Source organism: Falco peregrinus, chromosome 7 (genome assembly GCF_023634155.1).
Source record: "Falco peregrinus isolate bFalPer1 chromosome 7, bFalPer1.pri, whole genome shotgun sequence".
NCBI lineage: Eukaryota > Metazoa > Chordata > Aves > Falconiformes > Falconidae > Falco > Falco peregrinus.
The window spans coordinates 39,296,298-39,316,375 of record NC_073727.1 but is presented as its reverse complement, the minus strand read 5'-3'; the positions used below and the strand labels follow the sequence as shown (position 1 = coordinate 39,316,375).

General features: G+C 43.1%; 1 long non-coding RNA gene across 3 annotated transcripts; it reads right to left on the bottom strand.

Moving 5' to 3' along the window:
- Positions 1-1,461: 1,461 nt before the first annotated feature.
- Positions 1,462-11,351, bottom strand: LOC114014034 (uncharacterized). 3 transcript variants are annotated; one of them, XR_003557373.2, is made up of 3 exons: positions 11,208-11,351; positions 4,784-5,523; positions 1,462-2,117 (listed from the first exon to the last, which is right to left on the bottom strand). It is a non-coding gene; the product is annotated as an uncharacterized LOC114014034 (long non-coding RNA). The 3 variants fall into 3 exon arrangements; XR_003557370.2 differs by lacking the exon at positions 1,462-2,117 and adding an exon at positions 6,677-6,794 and having other exon boundaries at positions 3,827-5,526; XR_008748229.1 differs by lacking the exon at positions 1,462-2,117 and adding an exon at positions 6,677-6,794 and having other exon boundaries at positions 3,827-5,523.
- Positions 11,352-20,078: the final 8,727 nt, after the last annotated feature.

Sequence of the window (20,078 nt, the reverse complement as noted above, 5' to 3'; positions counted from 1 at the left end):
GTAGAAAATTAGGTTTTCTGGTTTTAACTGTAAACCTCTGCAAGTAGTCATTTTTTTCAGACAAGATTATCAAGATCACTATCCGATCTTTTTAAAAACCTAGAAATTAAATAAAGCAGACATTAAAAACCCCAACATCCAACAGGTTAGTCTTCATCTAAAAACTGTAAATGCTTTCCTACCATTTAAAAATTTCAATTTGTCTGTTAGAGGCAGTTTTCAACTTTCTCATTTTTTCTCATTTTCTTCCATTTTTTGCCACAAAACCCCCAAATATGTGAGGAAATATTTTTAAAGTTAAGCCAACCAAAGCAAAATACATCTGCTGGAAGAAAATCTCCCTGACGTTGCTCTGGTCAGAAGTGTGACTGCCCCCAGCGCTACCAGGGCTGTTGCCTCTGCCATCACAGGTTACACTGGTTGCTTAGTGCCTGGGAGACCGACCTCCAAATCCTCACTGGTGAGCTCAGTCCGGTCCTATTGGGCTGAACGGGATTTTTGTCCCTGGCTCCGTCGGATGCAGGATTACACCCTTAGAGTGAGTCTTTACCTTAGTGAAGTCTCAGGAAGAGGTATTTGTCTTTTTTGGCAATGCAGCCTGCTTTCCGAAGGGCCCTCGGCAAAGTGCAGCCCTGCTGCTAGATGATGTAAAACTGGACTCTCAGTCCGACCCAAGTATAATAATAACAATGCTGAGGAGCTAGGGCACAAGGACACACTCCCTAGCAAAATGAGGGTTTTCCCTATGCCTTGATGGGCTCAGATGGCTTTCATTCCACTGTCCAAAAGCCCAGCCTGTCCTTCCTCAGCAGCTCAACATGAAGAAGCACCGTGAGGTTTCTGGTGCAAACGAGCCTGTCCACAACATTTCACAAACCAGGGAGCGATGTAATTCCTGATTCATGCATTGTACACCATGAATGTGTTGTCCTTTATTAAATTATTAACACCTCAAATGTCCCCTAAAATCCAGTAGCAATTTTGAGGTTAAAATAATGTCAGTGATTTAAGCCAGGAAGTATCACAGGAACAGCTAAACCTAATTACCCAGGATTTGGAGCGGTTCCGTTGCCAGCTACTAGACTCCAGACTTTGTGCTAGACTCCTTCATGGTGCAATAGGTATCCACAACATACAGTAAAATTTACCTGACCAAGCTCTTCACCTTCCACATCACAGAGTGCTTCTGATGATGCTATAGAGAAGTTTTTTATTTACAGTACCCACCAATTCATTAATTCCTTAAAGTTGTGTTTTATTGAACATCGAATGTTTTCTATCTAACAAATAAAAAAATCAGTGCAACAATTACCTTGAACAATGCTGTGATACAGTTCATTTGGATAATTTTAAGCTGTCACCACGTGCTAAAAAGAGCCAAATGACCACATTTAAAGTAGAAACAATCCTAAATTACAGTTAATGTAGTTTTTGCAACAGCATTGCTCGGAGAAGTGACTGTACATTTATGGAAGTTTATTAAAGGGTTTATCTTTATTTTAAAAATGCTCAAATTGAAAATGTCCACATTTGCTTATACCCATATTTCTTGGGAATATTTCAGATTCTTCAGCTACTGTGCATTCAGGCTCTTTACAAAATCCACAAAAGTCTAAAGCAAGTCACAAATTCTATATAACACCTCAATATATGTAATATCTCAGAAGAGGGTTTGCTGTAGAAATAGCCTGTAAACTGGGGCTGGATTGAGCAGACAGAGTGAAGGTAAATAAAACAAATGAAATGTGTCATTTGCCACAGTGGATACTTTAAGTGTGCATTTGTTCATTTTTAATTATACAGATAGTGGAAATTATGCCATTCAGCAGAGACAAATTAGGCTTCAGATGGAAAGCATAATTCAGGTCAAGTAAGTAGCTGAAGGAAAAAAATGATATAATTAAATGTTGCCATTTGCATTCTTAAGACTTGGGTCCACAGGAGCTGGATTGAGATCCTACCCAGGCAGTACCAAAACATAAATTTTTTCCTGAAGTTCTGTGGGAAAGGTTTTCAGATTCCTCCAGAAGCTGTGGAAGTCTCCATTTCAATGTCCTCCTGCACAGCACTGCAGGCTGTTTAACACTTGGAACACTGCAAAATACCAATGTCCTATTCTGGGGAAAGTAAGCACATTTATAGAAATATTCAAGACAGAATCTTCTGGTTTCTTTCTGCTGACAATCAGTGTTGAAAACAATTTCCAATAAATGAATCATTCCTGAACATAAAATAGTGTTCACCCGAACAGTAAATATATGCAAGGAAATAATTATGTAAAGATTATTGTCAAAAAGTATTTTGTTTTAAAAAGATTTTTTTATTGCTATTTTATACTTGCCGTCAATCTTACACAGAAATACAATATATTGTCTATTCAGAATGACAAGGTCTGATGTGTATTTTTTAAGTTAGTTGCAAAATACCAGTTGCCATTAACAGGCTAATGACAGTAGCTTCCTTTCTATTCAGCATTTTACACCACGTTCACCCTTCCGACAAATGCCATTAAATACCAATTGCCACAGCCTCTCTGGAATTGCCCAGAGAGCTGCAGCCTGCGCCCGCAGCTTGCTCAGCATCAGTTCTACATTCTGGTTCAATCCTTTGCTAAACAAACTCAATATGCATTTGTCTGGTGGCTTAGGGTATTGTTAGGGATCAAATACATCACCCTGGAAATAAGAATGCTCGAGACAAAAAGAGAAGTAGCAACTAGGACAGCAGTGGTACCATAAATGTCTCGTTTGATACTTCGGCATGGTCTAAATATCTGGATTGTAAATGATAATGCAGAGAAGGGACAGGGGATAGCAAAGCATTGCGCGGCAGACATGACTATGCTCTCCCTGCCCAGGGAAAATCATCCCATCTCTGAAATACACACAAGATTTCTTTACAAAACTGAAACAGATTCATGTGCACTTGAGTCATTATTAGTCACTGAAACTGTAAGGTAATAATTTAATAGGCTTTTAATACTGTTGCTTACAGCTAGAATACTTTTTTACCTCTCTGCCAACTGCGCCGTTGTAAATTACTTATTTTAATGTTGGCTTGTTACATAGCATGTTGTCTTGTTAAATGGCATGCTAAAAATACAAAATACCAATTGAGACTGGTGCATGAAATGCTTTGTGTTTTAATCTCTCTTAACTATTGCAGCATTTGTGAAATTTTCTGCGCAACAGTAGCGGAAAAAAGGATGGCAGTTTAAAAATAAAATTAAATTCTTCGAGTGAACCACACCGTTCACCGTTCATGGTTTACAACCTGAGGCCAATACTTTTCCCGGTCGCTGTGCTCTGTCAATCTCTGTCCCTTTTTGCACTCTCCATTTGACAGAGAACCGCTTTTCCTCCCCATTGCGCGCCCCCTCCCCCCGCATCCCCCCCCCCGCCCTGCGGCAGCGCGTCCCCGCGGGCCCCTCGCGCCCGCCGCAGCCCCGTCCCCTCGGCGGCCCCGCGCGCCTCGCGGGAGCACGCGCCGCCGTGCAGGAGCGGATCGGGGATCACCCGCTCGCTTTTCCAACGGATTAGCGCTTGGCTTTTACACCGCTCCCTAAAGCATAGAGGTATTCCTCCAGTGTCTGGCCAAACACGTTAATATCTGCTCTCCCAACCATACTGACGCTCGAGCACGTCGTCTAACGCAAATGTAGGAAGACGGGTCACTTATTTGTTAGCAAAGGGGACAAAAGGCTCCCGGGCCGCTCACGAAAGCGCCCTTGGTGGTGCAGGGGCCGGGGCCCGGCGCGGGCAGCCACCGCCCCCCCGGCCCGCCGCCCCCGGCCCGCCGCCCCCCGGCCCGCCGCCCCCGGCCCGGCCGCTGTGTTGCAGTGCCTCCAAGCGGATTTGCAGCGCTACTGCCGTGCCTGGGGGGAGCCGGGGCACCGGGGCGGTTCGGCGAGCCTGAACGAAACTTCACCGGTTACTGCCTCCTTAGGCTCGGGAGCTACTTTATGCGGTGCGTAATGACACTGGTTCTACTGACCTTACTTACCTGGTCAAAGATATGCATGCCTGCCCCAGAATCTGTAGATACAGGTTATATAGAGAGATACATGCAGATGCAGCCATAGAAGGTCTGCAAACCAGTCTCGGGCATGTTTAAGCACGTCTTTCCCTGTTGCTGGTGGCTGTGCGGGGGCTGGCCGTGGGAGGAGGGGGGCACAGGTAGGCCCAGCTGCGGGGTGGGAGAAATCCCGCAAATCCTCCACGGACTCTGCAGCAGCCAACTGCAAACTGTGTAAGAATTTGCCCCGTAAGTCATCTAGATACTTTCTTCCTGAGATTTTCCTGAAAGGGATGGCCCATGCACCATCCCCATAGATGTTACTGTGGTATCTCAGCCTTTTTCCCTGGATAATTTTGACACCAGGATCTTCCATGAATGGCATCTTTCTAGAAGATGCCCACATTTTAAAACAGAAGGGAATACCTCTCACAGCCACCCCTGAAGGTGAATTCAGGTACTTCTCCGTATCACTCACTGAATAAACTTGTTATCATAAACAAGCAGTGAGCCACCTACAGAACTTCACGGGACTTGCTGTGCTTGAAAGGGCTTCTTTGGGCACTGCCAACACAGTGTTTGTAGACAGACTGAATTTTTGGAAGCACTTATTGCTGTTCATGCAGCATGCTGGGATTTGCATAGTCTCCTAGCCCCTGGAGAAGGGCATCACTCACCTAGCAGGCATTGCCTCCATCACCATTTGTTATTGAAACGGCACACTTGTGCTAGGCAGCTGTCTGCCACCCTTTCATAGCCCATCACTCACCTCTAGTTCTGCAGAACAGAGTTTTCTAAGGGGAACATACACCTGGCAGCAGGACATCCCCCAGGGGCTGCGGCCAGCACTGCCAGCTCTTCGCTAGGAGTCCCTGCCCCTCCGCTGCTGCCACCAGTGCCAAAGGTCTCTCCGAGGTGCTCGGCTCATGGGTTAAGCACAACTAAGTGGTGCATCCACTTTCTCTGTCTTTTGCCCTTGTGTGAAGCAGGTGCGAATGATTTCAAATGCCTGGAAAAATGTGATGTGGTAGCACTGTATGTACCTTCTGCATAGGTGTGAAATACACCCTGTACAAGCACCCTGTCAGGCCCAGAGTAACAGCTGTGCCGTGCAGTCCGGGTTTCTTCTGTTTTTCACTTACAGACAGGTTTCAGAAAGGATTTCAGGCACAGCCAATATCCGCCTCCACATGTCCCAAGGTAAGAGCCAGAACGTATCTCCAGTAAATTGTCAGCACCTAATAAAAAGGCTAAATCATTCCACAGAGGCTAGCTTGAGTCATTTGAAAAAGAAAACAATTCGCAGAGCCACTACTGCTCCATAGTGAGGAGCCATTATTAGACGAATCCTCAGGGGCAAACTCGGTTGCGGTTGGTCAGTCATTTAAATATTCCTATTCGGCTGCCTCCATGCTGTCCAGGACATGAAGCAAATGAAGCCTGGCTGTTACCCAGATGATCCACGATGTTGTGACCAGATGGAACTTCGCTTACAACACGTGTAGGTGCCTGCTGGACAATAAACAGGCTTTAGCTGTCTTTTGCTCTGATGAACTCAAGGGGGTTACTGGCAGGTTAAAACAATCACAGCCCCCAAAAGATTTTTTTTTTTTTTTTAATTTATACCAGATGAGCAGAACAACAACTACAGCAAAGGTTAAATGGGTGTTTATTTTTTGTATTAACACTGATTTCTGGTTTTGCCACTTAACCACGGATCAGCAAAGAAAAACAGCTCTATTTTTGCCCATATGCTTGTGTTTGTTTATTTTTTCTCTTGAAATTGTTGTGATAGCTGCAAACACAGTTTACAGTTCAACCAAAAATTATTTATAGCCTCATATCCATTCAGGGGGCGAGAGGGTGGGTATGTATGTATATGCATGAGTGATACACTCCACTCCCCCACCTCCTCACCGTGTACTTCTGCATGACTGCCCATACTCCCTTCTAATAACTTTTGAATTAATTGGACAATTTCAATTAAATACCATCTGAATTCTTATAAATACCATGAAAATAAAAAGCCAGAGATAGAAGAAAGAGAAAGATTCTAGATTCTGCTGAAAGGAAAGCTGCAGTGCAGTCTCCACCCTTGTTACCCATCAGAAACTAGAGAAAGGGAGAGATGCATGGATGCACATGCACCCATACAAATTCTGACTGTTCCAGCTGTGGGAAAAGCCTTATTAGACACCAGAGAAGATGCAGATCCATGGCCAGCCAGGCTACAATGACCCTACTGTGCAGTTTCTCAGAGCACAGACATAAGAAACCTGGGAATAGAATAGAAGGACCAGGCAGAGGCCAAAGCTCATGCAGAAATCTCAGTTCTCTGCATCCTCAGGTTTTGTATTTGTTAACGAAATCTCTGGTTGTTCTCAACAACAAGAGGAGACAGAATCAAACAGCCTTTAAATGAAATTTCCCCATTCATGAGAAAGAATGCAAAAACTGATCCCAACACCCATGCTTTAAATGAAACTTTAAAGCTGTTTGATTGCCCCTCACTCAGATGTAATCACCAGTTCTAGAAGCTGAACACTGAGGGGTTGAGTGAGCATCCCCAGTCTGCTCCTGGAGAAATTCAGCTTACTTAGCTGAAACCACTGTTGAAGCTTGTGCTAATATTTCCAAGTTTTATGATGTAGGGAACACCCACCAGATCTGTTCCAGCAGCTCAGTTGCATGGAGAGTAACATCGAGATGAGAAGTAATGAACAGCTGGCAATTTTTTCAAATGCTTCAGCTGGTTCTCAAATGATTTTGTAACAACAGCCCTGAAAGAGCAGAAATTTCTGCTGCTTTCACAGGAAAAAGATGGAAAACAGGCACTGCTCAGTAGGAATCTTATTATTTTACTGTAGTTTTACACAAAGGGTATGTTGCTTTCTGGAAATGTCACATTTGTGCTGGAATGATAAGAAACAAATCACAGTCACCAGAGCACAGGAATTGGGCAGCCTATGCCTTTTAGTGAAGCTACTTTGATGTTAAATGTGTTGGGTGCCTGTATAAATTTCATTTCCACATTTTCCTGCTGTTGAACCATACTAATTCTGCTAATGTTAATTTTTCTGTTCTTCCTCAAAAAAAAGATTCTTATCCCCAAGAGCTATCATGTGTTTGTGAGGCTGAGGAAGAAGAACTTTTCAAAGAGTGACCAGTACATTCATATTTTCATTTCCTAGAGCCAAAAGGAGAAGCACAGGTCACAGGAGAAGTTTAAGCACGAGTTGTATCTTTTTTTAATTAAAAAAGTAAGACCTCGATGTGCAGACCAAACTTCTTGTTACCATGGCTAGCTGGTGCCAGAATGACACTTATGCCAGAGAAAAGCTGTGCTGTTGCGAGGGACTGTGCTAGGGTTTCCTAAGGAAGGCAGCTGTGATGGATGCCTGATCATGAAGAAGGGGGAAAAGATCTGTATTTTATTGTAGCAAATGCAGAAACTTTTAACAAAAAAAAAAAAGAGTAGAAACTAGCTTCTAAAACCAGAGAAATCCTGGCTTGGAAGTGTTTCCACAAACACACATCCCATGTTTAATCCACAGTGATAAACTATTCTAGACAAGTGGACATCCAGGAATAACGCTTACTGGAAATACTCTTGCCATTTGGAAGTAGAGAAAAAATTTGAAAACAGCATGGTCAGCCTTGGAGAGTAAAGAAGGCAGAGGATAAAGATATGTGGGGAAGAGATATGCAGAGATGCAGGTGCAGAGATGCAGCTGTCTCGTGGCTGTGATGCTGCTTCCTCTCTATTGGACATAGTTTTGCAGCACCAGATGCTTGAGTCAATTGAGCTGAACACTGGGCAGTGAGCGGTAAAACCACTCTGTGTGGCTGTGATGAGCACCATATCCACAGCCCATTTGTGCCAGACCTGCTTTCTGAAGCAATTTCTGTCCAGACTCCAGGACCAGCTAATGACCTCCTTCCTAGTCCTAGGTGAGCAAGACTCCACTTTCAGTTCTGGGGGTAGGAGCTGATGGTAAGGAAAGGTGATGGGATATGTCAGGCAGGCTTTGGGAAGTTGATGGGAGCCAGTATGAACTTTGGAGGACTGAGCTTGTAGGCCAGGAGGAGGTATGGATGTTTCAGCGGGCTGCGGATAAAGGTATTTCCCTGTTCCTCCTTGTCTCTCTCAAACCCCTCATCCTCCTGGGTTTTCTGACCCCAGGCTCTCTTTCCTGCTCTATCTCTGCAATGATATAAGTTATTCATATAAATAATTATAGTTGTTGCTTCAAAATGGATCAACTTAGAGATAAACAACACCTGAGAAGACAATTTTCAAGGTAAGCCGTAGTATTCCAAGGAGTTTTACTAGAGCAACTGACTTAAATGGACCTTCAAAAGAGGCTACTGAGCTGAATACTGGTGAAATGTTCCTGCTCCTGGCTCTGACCTTGGCTTTGTTGAGAAGATCAAGACTTCAGCCGAGGTCTGGCAAGGAAAGGGGAGTGTGCACAGATACTATTGCTCCTGATGCCCTCTCCAAGTTTTTCTTACGCTGGATACCATCTCCAAAACAAGATCTCACCTCCTGGCTGCCACCTCTTACTTGTTATCCAGGGCTTGCTACTGCCCAAGTATGTTCCAGCTTTCCTCTGACTCTTGCTTGGCTCTTGTATTTAAACAGTATATGCTGTTTATGTTTATTATGTTTAAACATAATGCTGACTAAAGTGGTTTAAGGCAGAAAAAGAAACTGACTGACTACACTAATGAATCTAGCTGAAAATCTTCAATGCTACCAGGACTGTAAGTCACTGTGCATTCATTACTACACAGACAAGTTTAGCTACCATAATCGCTTTTGAAACATCTTTGTTGCAGGTTAGTACAGCTAAACAGGTGCACTGCAGAGTGCAGTCAGCATCAGGAAGGTAAGACCACAAGTCAGTGTTATTTCTCACATTCTGAATATCAGAAATTACTACCTGAAATAGTCATATGAAATGAGGTACTAGGAAATGGTAACTGGTTAAGCAATTGAACAGCAAATTACTTTGTGCAGTTAGAATACAGGGAAAGTTCTCGTTTCTGAACTGCAAGCATGGCTTCACTCATTAGTTCCAGATGCGGATTTAGATAATTTTAAAGCATGCATATTTAAAAATCAACCATTCAAACACTACATACAAGAAAAAATATACAGATGTGAGTTGAATCATACCTCACCAACTATGTCTGTTCTGTGTTTGGTAGCAACACTGAAAGGCAGGTTAAGTTTCATGAGTCAGGTGCTACAAACCAGTTGTAAACACTGCTACACTTCAGCAGGAGCACACTTAGGCTGTGCATCTACCTGTGGTGCTTTGCATCTCATTGCATCAGATCTTTCTTAACCAACACTATTCAGCACCATTGCCAGGCTGTAACTCCCTTGTCCATGCCACAGAATGTTGTACTTTGGAAGCCACAATCCTCCCAGAGCCTGCACTTTGGCTACTTTGGGTCAGCTGTCCTGGCTGTGCTCCTTCCCAGCTTCTCGTGCGCCTCCACGCTGGCAGAGGACAGGAAACTTGAGAAGTCCTTGATTTAGAGTAAGCACTACTTAACAACAGCTACAACATCAGTGTATCAACTTTATTGTCATACTAAATCCAAAACACAGTGCTGTACCAGCTACTAAGAAGAAAATTACCCCAACCAAACCCAGGACATATGATAGCAGAGGCCTTAAGAAGTGGAGACGCAGGGTGCAGTATAGAGGAGTACAGCTGCAGGATTATAAGAGACTGGGCACAGGCCTGGCACTAGAGATCCTACAGGTACAAACAACTTACCAACAGCTAGTTAAAAAAATGCAGATCTGCACAAAACTGGTTTTAGGGCAACAAAAAGAACAAAGAAATAGTACCTAACATACATAAAAGGCACGAGATACAGTTCATTCAGATGTAACGTGGATCTGCATATCAGCAGAGAAAAATCAAGGTTTAAAAACATGTTAGCAAGCATATAAACAGGGCCTGAAGTGGATCCTTGGGTAAGGAAGCAGAAACCATCATCATGAACATCATATTCCTTTAGCAAAGGACTCCAGATGCTGACAATTTCCCATAACATGTGCTCCACCATCACCAGAGTCAAACCACCAACCCCAGGAGTCAGAGGAGCAGGGGAAGGGGGAGCAAAGCATTGGGAAGAGGGGTAGAACTAAGAAGTGTGTGTATAATGGTTTTAACTGTGTTACCATTATTGGTGTTTTTTTCTGCAAGAATGTATTCTTTCTCTTTCTGTAATAGTTACTAATAATTCTTGCATTATTATTTTATTTATACCAACAAGAGATTATTGGCTTTATACAGAAGGCAAGTTTCCCCTCTGCCCATAAACAAGACGTTGTGCATAACAAGGAAGCCCAGCATGCTTTGGTGGGACCAGGACATTTTGTCGTATATGATAGATTAACAGCGATATACAGGAGATGAGAGGCAGTTTTGGCACCCAGCACCAGCAGCAAGTGCCCAACTGAAGTGATGGGATACCTCCTTTAGAGCAGTGCCCCCCACAACAGTCACCCCCTCTGGAGGCTGATCACACCCAGCTCCTCTCACTCCATGAGAAGAGATTTGGAGTGCAAAATCCTGTCAGGGCACTGTGTCAGGGATGAGCTGGGCCATCAATATTGCTTCAGCACAGTTCCTCCAGCTGTTCAAGGGCTGCAAATGGCATTCATAGCCCCGAGATAACTGTGCTAGCAGAGAAAGGGTTCTCCAGCCAGCTTTCACTGAAGACCAGGTCCAGTTTATGGACTTACGTCTGTGAGCAAGTACACAGTGCCTGCTGGTGCTGTGATTTCAGGGTGATTCCCTGAGTAGGGAAAGAGCTAGTGTCACCTTCTGCAGCCAGGTGTGTCAGCAGCCTCGGGGTACTAGTCTCTGTCGTAGTCAAAAATCCCCATAACCTGCTGCCTGAGACATTAAGACCTGCCTAAACAGGGTCATGTAGCCAAGTTAGTCAGGTGCTGAAGTTCTGTTAGGCAGTGATGCTGTGTAAGTTTGGTTTTCTAACAGCAAAAGAGCATCCTGAGGGACAGGCATGATTTCAAATGTTGTTAGCGTTTTGCACTGTTTCTGCAGAGCTAGCATGAGGACAAGGTCTCCCAAGCTACCTTCTCCCAGTCCTGGTCAAGGAGGCACACATCCCAGCAGGAAAAAGAGTACAAAAGGTACATTTACATAGTATGAAAGCAAGTTGCATCATGGCAGTAATCTAAACCACCTGGGACTACTTGACTGGCATCATCAAGCATCTCTCCATTGCCACAGCATCCTTCCTTGTCTCAAAAGGCAATTGCAATGTCTCTAAGAACAAACGGAAAATAAAACACACACACACCCTCCTCCCACCACCACCACCACTACCACCACCACCACCACCCACCCACCCCTATCACCCCCACTCCACCCACCCCTCACCCACCCCCAACAACAAACAAAAAGATTATCTCCAGCTCTTCATATCCCAAGTTAGAAACAAAACAAACCAGACCAACCACGTATGATACATTATTGCAAATAAACATGATTTTGGAAGGAAAATAACTTGCTTTGTCATCAGTTTTCCTTCCTCCTAGGAGCCGTTGGCATTCAAAGTTCAGCAGCTTGGCTCAAAAAGAGGCAGCACAACAGCAACAGCACTACCAAGGGCAAGAAATGGATTTTATGAAATCTCTGAGGGTTATTTTGTGTCTTGCATGTCCTGTAGCATGTAATGTCAGCTTATTTAGGAACAGAGGTTCTCTTCTATTTTTATAGTTCTGCAGACAACATGGAAAAAGGATTTCAAAACTATTTCAGGGAAGTGGTAGTTAAAACGTTCTGTATCATGTTGCACTCTTGCACAACCTAAGCCTTTGCATTCTCTTAGCAGCCACGGTTGGTAATTTTTGCAGACTTTTATGTACTCTTGTACAATTGAATATCCAGAGACAATAGTGATCACCTGGTCTGTCTTTGTGCACAGTGTAACCACTTCTTAATTTCTGTATTACACTTCTTAGTTCTGCATTAATCCTAAAACTTCTGTTAAGCTATGGCATATTTTCTAGAAAGATGCTTGCTTCTGATTTCATATCAAACACTCATGATCTTATCAGTTACCTGCATAATTTGTTCTGATGGGACATATTGTTAAAAACCATACAGACACCTTTTCTGCATTGCATCTGTTTACAAGGTTTCTCCTAGACTGAAGATCTATTTTCTATCAGAAACCTCATCGCATCTAAAGAGACCACAATTTGCCTTCTGTCAGACAAACCGTACTAACTGTCTTGGTTTGTTTTCTTTTTACTAGACAGAATTTCCAGATCTGAGATTATGCTTTTCCAGACACTGTAATTTTTAAGCGATCCAGGCAGCATAAATAGTCATCACATTGAAGTATCTACCCCAATTATTTCAGGTATGGTTATAACATAGCATACCTTCTACACTTGTCTGATGTTCTTCTGCTTATGCATTTCAGAGTTATATTACATACAGCTCTGACATACAGCTTCCTATGGGGAGCTTGTGAGAAGCAGCACGCTAAGTAAAACCAAATGTCCATCCAGTCCTTATCCTCACAGTGGTACTTAGGATAGGGTATGTAAATGCTCAAAATAGGATATGTGCACTCATTTAGATACAGGGCACATACAGAGAGACCCTCTCATTGACAACACAACCTAGTATCTGGCAAAGTACCTCACCAGCAAACTCAGCAGTTTTCTGCATCAATCCATTACCAGAACCATGTGATGCTAAACAGGTAGAATGTGTGACATCAACACTTCTTTTTCCCCCACAAACAATTTGACATACACGTTGTCAACTGTACTCGATTTGAAGGAAAAACAAGAAAATATTCGATATTGTTACTCTAAGCAGCATGCTGCACCTCTTCTTCACAAACATGCTGTCCTTCTGAAGTCATGGTTTGACACAGAGGAAGTGCTTTTTCAATAAATTTTTTCCCTAAATTTGAAAACTTTTTTTCCTCTTATAAAATAAAGATATACAGTCATTTGGGTACAATTTTGCTAGAAGTAGTACAAAGACCTTAATTAAATAAAAATCCTCACCACAAGCATATACCCCAAACAATAAGCTCAATGATAACACTTCCTAAATGTAAACTACATCCAGCTGATAGCCTCCATCTCTTCCCATACAAAGTTTCATTTTGACTTTGGATGGAACTGATGTAACCAAATTTAAAGAGAAGCTAGCAAGGCAAAAGGTCAGACCTGCAAAGTTCATTTTGATCTCACTGGTAGGATGGAAGACCTATGAATTTACCTACTGACTTTACTGCTCTCTTGTAGAATTGTCTTTAAGTATGTTAAGAATATTTTGTCTTACTCAAAACAGAAAGCAAGTGATATGAAGTAAAAATAAAATAGACTTCCTGTAATCCCAGCCAAACATACATTTCCCTTTAGAAGACCATATAGACGGGATCCTATTAGTCTTCCAGTCCCTGTTTTGAGAATAGAAAATGTTTCTTGAGAACATTTGTCATTAAAGTAATGACACTGCAGTCAGTCAAATGTGATGTAAAGCCCTTTGTGTTAGACTTAGCAGTCCTTCAACACTTAACTTGCAGATTTTACGTTAAAAATGCAAGTTAGTGAAGTAGCTACAGCCATTTCTCCCTGCATGTGTTCTTTTAATGCAAACTTAAAGGGCAACTAGCTGTTGACAGAAATGTAATTCAGTGGTCTTTTCACTGCTTTTCAAATACAAATGTGTTTTCTTCCATAGTTACAGTATGACATATGTACTAACAATAGCACCTTTTAGTTCCTTTCATTAGAATAAGGGAAAACTAAGGAAGTGCTGGAGGATGTCATCTGTAAAAAAGTCAATTGACAAGGCCAGCAGCAGGACCAGAAATGGTTCCTAAATCTTACGCCAGTGCTTTCCTTTTTAACTCTTTGTGCTACCTCCTTTACTCTCTAAATAAGACTATTTCTTTTCTACCCAGACATATTATCAATGCTACAGCATTAGAACTCCAGCTTTTAATACTCCCTCAATCCCACATGAAGTATCGTATCTCATACAAACAGTTCTCCAGGCTCAATCTGGCAGATGCCTCTGGGGGCACAGGAGGATAATGCAGAATGCCATGTACAGATGCACTCAGCGCACAGCCGCCTTCAGCAGCAGCAGATCACACAGCAGGGCTTACAAGTCCTTCTAAGACTGAAGGCAACAGACCACTGTAGCACTCATAGGCTTTCATGGTAATGCAGGGGGAAGCGGGGTTAACTCGTGGGGTCTGAGTGCTGAGAAAGGAGGCAGTTCTGACTTCTCTGTGCACTTGTACCTAGCTGTGCCTGGCTGGTTAGCAGAATGATCTTAAACAAATGGGTGTAGCAGCAAAGCAGCCCCAGGGAAAGAGTCACGGGTGAGGGAAAGACGCTTCAGCTGCACCGTTTCACAGACTAGCTATGTTTCCCCAACCCTGACAATCCTTAGCACAGGTACCTCCGAACAACTACAGCAGGAGATTAAACACAAACGTATTCCAGATGCTACCACCTGAGACTCTGGGATGTGAGGAAATGAAAATGGGAGTACTGTGCTTGTCATGGTGGCTGGGCTAGCTGCTCCAGCCTTGCTCCTGAAGGCCTTCCCAACTGTACCTTCACCGGAGTCAAGCCTTAGGCATCTCCCACAGGCTTACTGTAGCCGCTAATGAATGATAAAAGAGGGCCTTAAATTCCCCTTTCCCTTCCTGTAAGACACACCATGTCAAAGCAACGGGCTTTAGGAGCAGAAGGGGGAAACCACGGGGACTGGATGTGGCAGAAGCTGTGGAGGAGCTGGCGGGAGGCTGGAGGGCTCACGGAGCAGTGCTGTGCGGCCTGAACCACAACAGGGAGGAGGAAATCAAGTCAGGTGAAATGATAGCTAATGAGCAAAAGCCCTTGTAATCCTTGATATGTCTGTGCCTGTCCCGGAATGTGATCCCAAAGTCTCTGACTTTGAAGGTCCCAGTCACCAGTCACCCATTCACTTTGCAATCAGGCTCACCTAGGGATTTCCACATAAACCTTTGACACAGCTGTTCAGAGGGACTTGCCACCCACTTCTCTAGATTAAGGCATCATTTATCCTCTCAACCTAGTTACAAAGCACGCAAGACTAAAGCATGAAACCAACAAACAGATCTACAGGTCTTCTCCCTTAAATTTTCTTACCACACTGTGGCTGACATTCCTCATCTCTGGCGAAAAAAACCCACAACCAAGGCAGAAACCCCCAAACCCCCAACCAGCCACCCCCCCCACCCCTGCCTTTACTGCCTGCAGCATTATCTCTTTTTACAGGTCATACCAGCCAGTTAGCTTTTTCACCAACACGTTTGGGCAGCTCTTGATATCCCATAAAAGTTTCTGTTCTGCACTCTTGCCTCTAGAAGAGTGTTCTAGTCAATACACTCCCAGCTGTTTTTATCTTAATTCTTCTGAAACTGTGCACCTGAGGCTGGCTGGGGCGTTACTGTGTCAGTACTGCTTGCTGGTTCTCTAGCAGTTTCTTTACAGCTCACTCGGTTGTAATTCTATTGGTCTCACTCGGTTGTAATTCTATTGGTCTGGAAGATCGTACATAAGCCTGGCAGCCACCGATCTGAAAATTAACAGGAAGTCTGACGCATTCGTGAAGCTCGTAAGGAAAAGAATGCAGACATTTTTCTCAGCCATCACAACCCACACAGAGACACGTAGCAAAATGCAGAGGACCCTCTCCCCAGCCACCCACTTCTGTTTATCCCCTAAGACATGTTCACATAGCAAAGCCTTTGTTATGGTCAGGTTGTGAGGAGCATTTTGGCTGCCATCTGGATCACTCAGTCGTGTGTTCAGAGCGAAAAAGAACAGTTACTATGTTTGTGTCATTTTTTTTTCTGCAAATACATGTTAGTCTGTATGTTGTTTTCAATCATTAAATTCTACCTGGTTGCCTCCCTTTTGGAAACAACAAATACCAAGACCACAGCTCTCAGGGCATCAGCCACAACCTCTCATTTAAATATGGGAGCAATTTAATAATCTACTTTGTGATAGATGATTAAATCTAATAATCTACTTTTTTATGCTTTGAAGCATAACAGTAGCCAACATTTGTTTTTTCAGCAGAAAGCTCGATAACTTGAAAGGTCAGCACAAAGGTTAACATTCAGGTTCTTGACTCTATTTTACAGGCAAGCCACTGATCTTTCAGAACAGCAACATACTGGAAAGGCAAGTGTTTATCATTTTCACCTCTTGAGAAAAAAATACCTACTTCCTCCTTGTTCAAAATCCTTCAAAGACTTGGCACGAACACAGTCCTCTGGGACTAACTAAATCCCTGCCTTTAAAAATGAAGTAATTATTTCTGGTTCCCTTTTAGACCCACTCCACATTTCTGTAACCTACAGCTTTATTCATGTGTTTGTTCATATTCATTTTCAGGCACAACACAAATGCCTCACACTCCCCTTTTCAAAATTCTGGTGTATCCAGTGCCTGGGCAGTGTATCAAGGCTGGGCTGGTGAACAGCTCGGCACGTAGTAGGCTGCCAAGAAAAAAAAATAATCAGAAAAGACAGATGCATTTTTGGCTTCCATCCAGAAGCTAAAAAAGTTAACAGAAAGTAGAGGAATCATTTTGCAGCCTAAAATTGCTGATAAACTTCAGCCTTGGACCAACATACCTGCACTGAGAAAGAACAACCTTTGAAAGGGAGTCTCTTCTTGGGCATTTTTATGTCATGGTTTAATATCTGAGTGGGTTTTCATTATGTGTTTTAAATTATTAAATTTTGCTCAAAATACATAGCATTAGGAGAAAAAGAAAGTATATGTTTAGAAAATATTTTTTCTTCTTACCATGTTACTTATGTTTTGACACCAATATGAAAATAAAGACTTCAACCTTGATCCATAAAGTAAAAGCAAAGTTCACATTCACTTTATATGAACAAGATCCACTGTGTATGAAGGGCTACCTTAGGTCTTCATTGTTTATCTCATATCAGCTGTTATTTTCTGAACATATTATTCCTTTTGATTCTAACTTGGGATTTTGTTTTCCTTTAGGAGCAAAAATTGAGACTGAGCCATGGTTTCTTTTCTTGCAAAACCTAAACATTGTAAGAAATAAACAATTAGAAGAAATATCTTTTCTAATATCTTCAAGCTTTTTCCAAAGCAGTGTTCTTCCTAAAATGTTCCTGTTCTTTGATTTTTTTCCTGCCAAGTCTTTCTTCTGTTCATAGTTTGGGGTTGTTTTTTTCTAATTTTCCTTTGTGTTCCCCAAATACTTCTGAGTACTGTTTCTGCAGGGCTGTCAGCTCATAGCCTCATGTCCATTGCTACCACGTTCACAAAGCTCAGCTCCTGACTTGCGTAGTGGCCTGTGTTTGAGCAGTAGTTCCTGCTGTTTCAGTTATAAAGTGTGTACGTCCCCAATGCAGGACTGCAGTCCTGTCCACCAGCTGCAGTGAAGTTTTGCAGTCACAGTAATTAAAACACCTTCTCTCTCAGTTCTGCCTATCTTTCTGCTGAAGTACATTCTGTATCGCCAAAAAAAAAAGTGAAGAGAAAAGAAATAACAACAGATTTCAATTAGCACAAGTGCACCTATGTAGAGAGATCAAAACCCAAACAAGTTCACACATGGAGCTCCTGTAACATGCAGCCTTTTTTTATACATTTTCCTGAGCAAAACTCTTGTTGTTGACTGAGGGCCTTTGTCCTGGTTTCAGCTGGGATAGAGTCAATTTTCTTCTGAGTAGCTGGTGCAGCCCTGTGTTTTGGATTTGGTGTGAGGACAATGTTGATGGCATACTGATGGTTTTGGTTGTTGCTGGGTGATGTTTACACCAAGTCAAGGACTTTTCGGTTTCTCATTTCTCAGGCCTTGCCAGCCAGAGGGCTGGAGGGACGTAAGAAATTGAGAGGGGACACAGGTACTTAAATTACCAGCCAGGGTTAAACCACAATAGGCTCCAATCCAGACAGAAATAGGGCATCTACATCTATCCTATAGAAGGGTTTGTGAGGGCAGCACTCCCCATTCCTCGTTCCTCATGCTGAGGCTGCATCTGGCCAGGGAGAGAGGCAACCTGGCTGTGAAGGCCAGTGATGAGGCTCCTTCGGGACAAGGGGAGTCCTGGGCTCTGGTTTTTTACTGATAGCAGTGCTAACATTTATTATCCAGTTATTCACAGACCAGGCAGCAGTGTAGCAGTGCGGCAGCAATCTAGTTGGCCACCTCTTCCGGCCAGTGGTGATCAATGCTATGCCTCACATCTTTTCGATATCTGGAAACAGCACATCTCCAAGGACGCTCTTTAAACTTTCTTGTTCTCCACTGTCCTTGCTACAAATTCCAGAGTGTGTCTGAGCATCATCAGCCTCCTTCAACAGACCAAAATGCAACCTGACCAAAAGTAGCTGCATGCCAACATTCCTTCATTATTGCCAGACCCATATGGATGTTTTCATTTGCATAGAGTATCTCAGAAAAACAAAATTCTCTACAGATCAACCACACTTTCAGATCATGCCTCTTCTTTTTCTTATTTCAAATTAATTTCTGGTTCTGATTAAAGAACTGTACTGGACTAGATAAGCCAGATACTTTTCTGAGATTTAATTATCCAGCATCTCTCCAGCTGAAAGCTTGAATATTACTCTTTGTTTTCAGTGCTGTTTATCTGCACCATGAAGTTGAGTTGAGCTGAACAAACCACACAGAGGAATCAGTAGAATTCCTTCTGTGTTAACAAACTTCTGCGTTAATTAAGTGCGGGCAAAGTGGCCTACCTTTGCTGGGAACAGGGTGTTAACAACAAGAGCTGGTGAGAAACTGATCAAATTTTCTATTGGACAGTCTTAAGTAATGTTGTCGGCTGGCCCAACCTCCTGTAAATACGGGTGGCACCTGTGATAGTTTTTCTGATCTTTTTCTCCACTTCCCAGTTCTGCAAGTCCTTGCTACAGCAGTTACCAACAGAAGTTGTTAAAAAGATGCAAGGACCTTGTCTTTCTTGTGTAAGCTCAGCACACATGGAATTATTCTAAAGAGCGGGCCGAAGTTATCACACAAACGATATATATTTCTACCACATATTTGCAATCTAAGACAATTGATGGAGGGGAAAAAAGCAAACTAGGACGTTGTTCCCTTTCACCCAGCTGGACTTGAAGCTTTTCTATGATAGCACTCGGCACCTCAGGCCACTCTGTTTTTTCCTTCAGTTTATACTAAAAGAGTAGCAATTGTGAAGATCACTCCATAACAACAACAACAACAAAGTTTAGTTTGGAAATGGAAAATGTAATTATTTTCTCTCTCCTGGAGTTCTGTCAATGTATACTCTGACCCTTGTGTAAGGTTAAGTGGGAGGAAAGTGTCTGGTCCTTTAAGGGCATCTGGTCAAGGACCTTCTTCAAGAAGAAAAGGAATCATACAGGGTCACAAATCTGACTGGCAAATGCTAAGGGAGGCAGTGATGGGAACCAAACCTGCTCAGTCACACTAATTGATGAAGTTGAGTAAGAGTGGGAAAGTTTATTCCAGCAAGGTTATCTGATCAGGGACCTTGTCAATTGGGAAACTAAGGGCAACCAGAAACAGAGACACATATCTGGCAAAACAATGACAAAACCCAACCACACTAACTGATGAACTATCAAGAAACTACTGGTGCCACTTCTGGGATGCTCAGCCTGGACTTTGCAACAGCTGGGACTGTAAACCAGGGATCTGGAGTGGGAGGGGTGTGGGAATGGGCAGAGCTGTGCAATCCCCTGGGAGACACAGAGAAGAAGGGGTACAGGGAGGAACAAAGAGAGGAGTGGGCAAAAAGGTAGGTGTAAAGGGGGGCAGTCGGATGTAAAATGGGTCTGGTTGGTGCATTTGTTTGACTGAGCCCTGTGCATGATCCCTAGAGTCTGTCCTTCACAGGGAGGAGGGGCTGGAGAAGGGATTGTGGGTTACAGACTGGGTGCCTGGTACCAGCTGCTGGGGGTATCTGTATCTCCCCCAAACTGGGTGCGCATG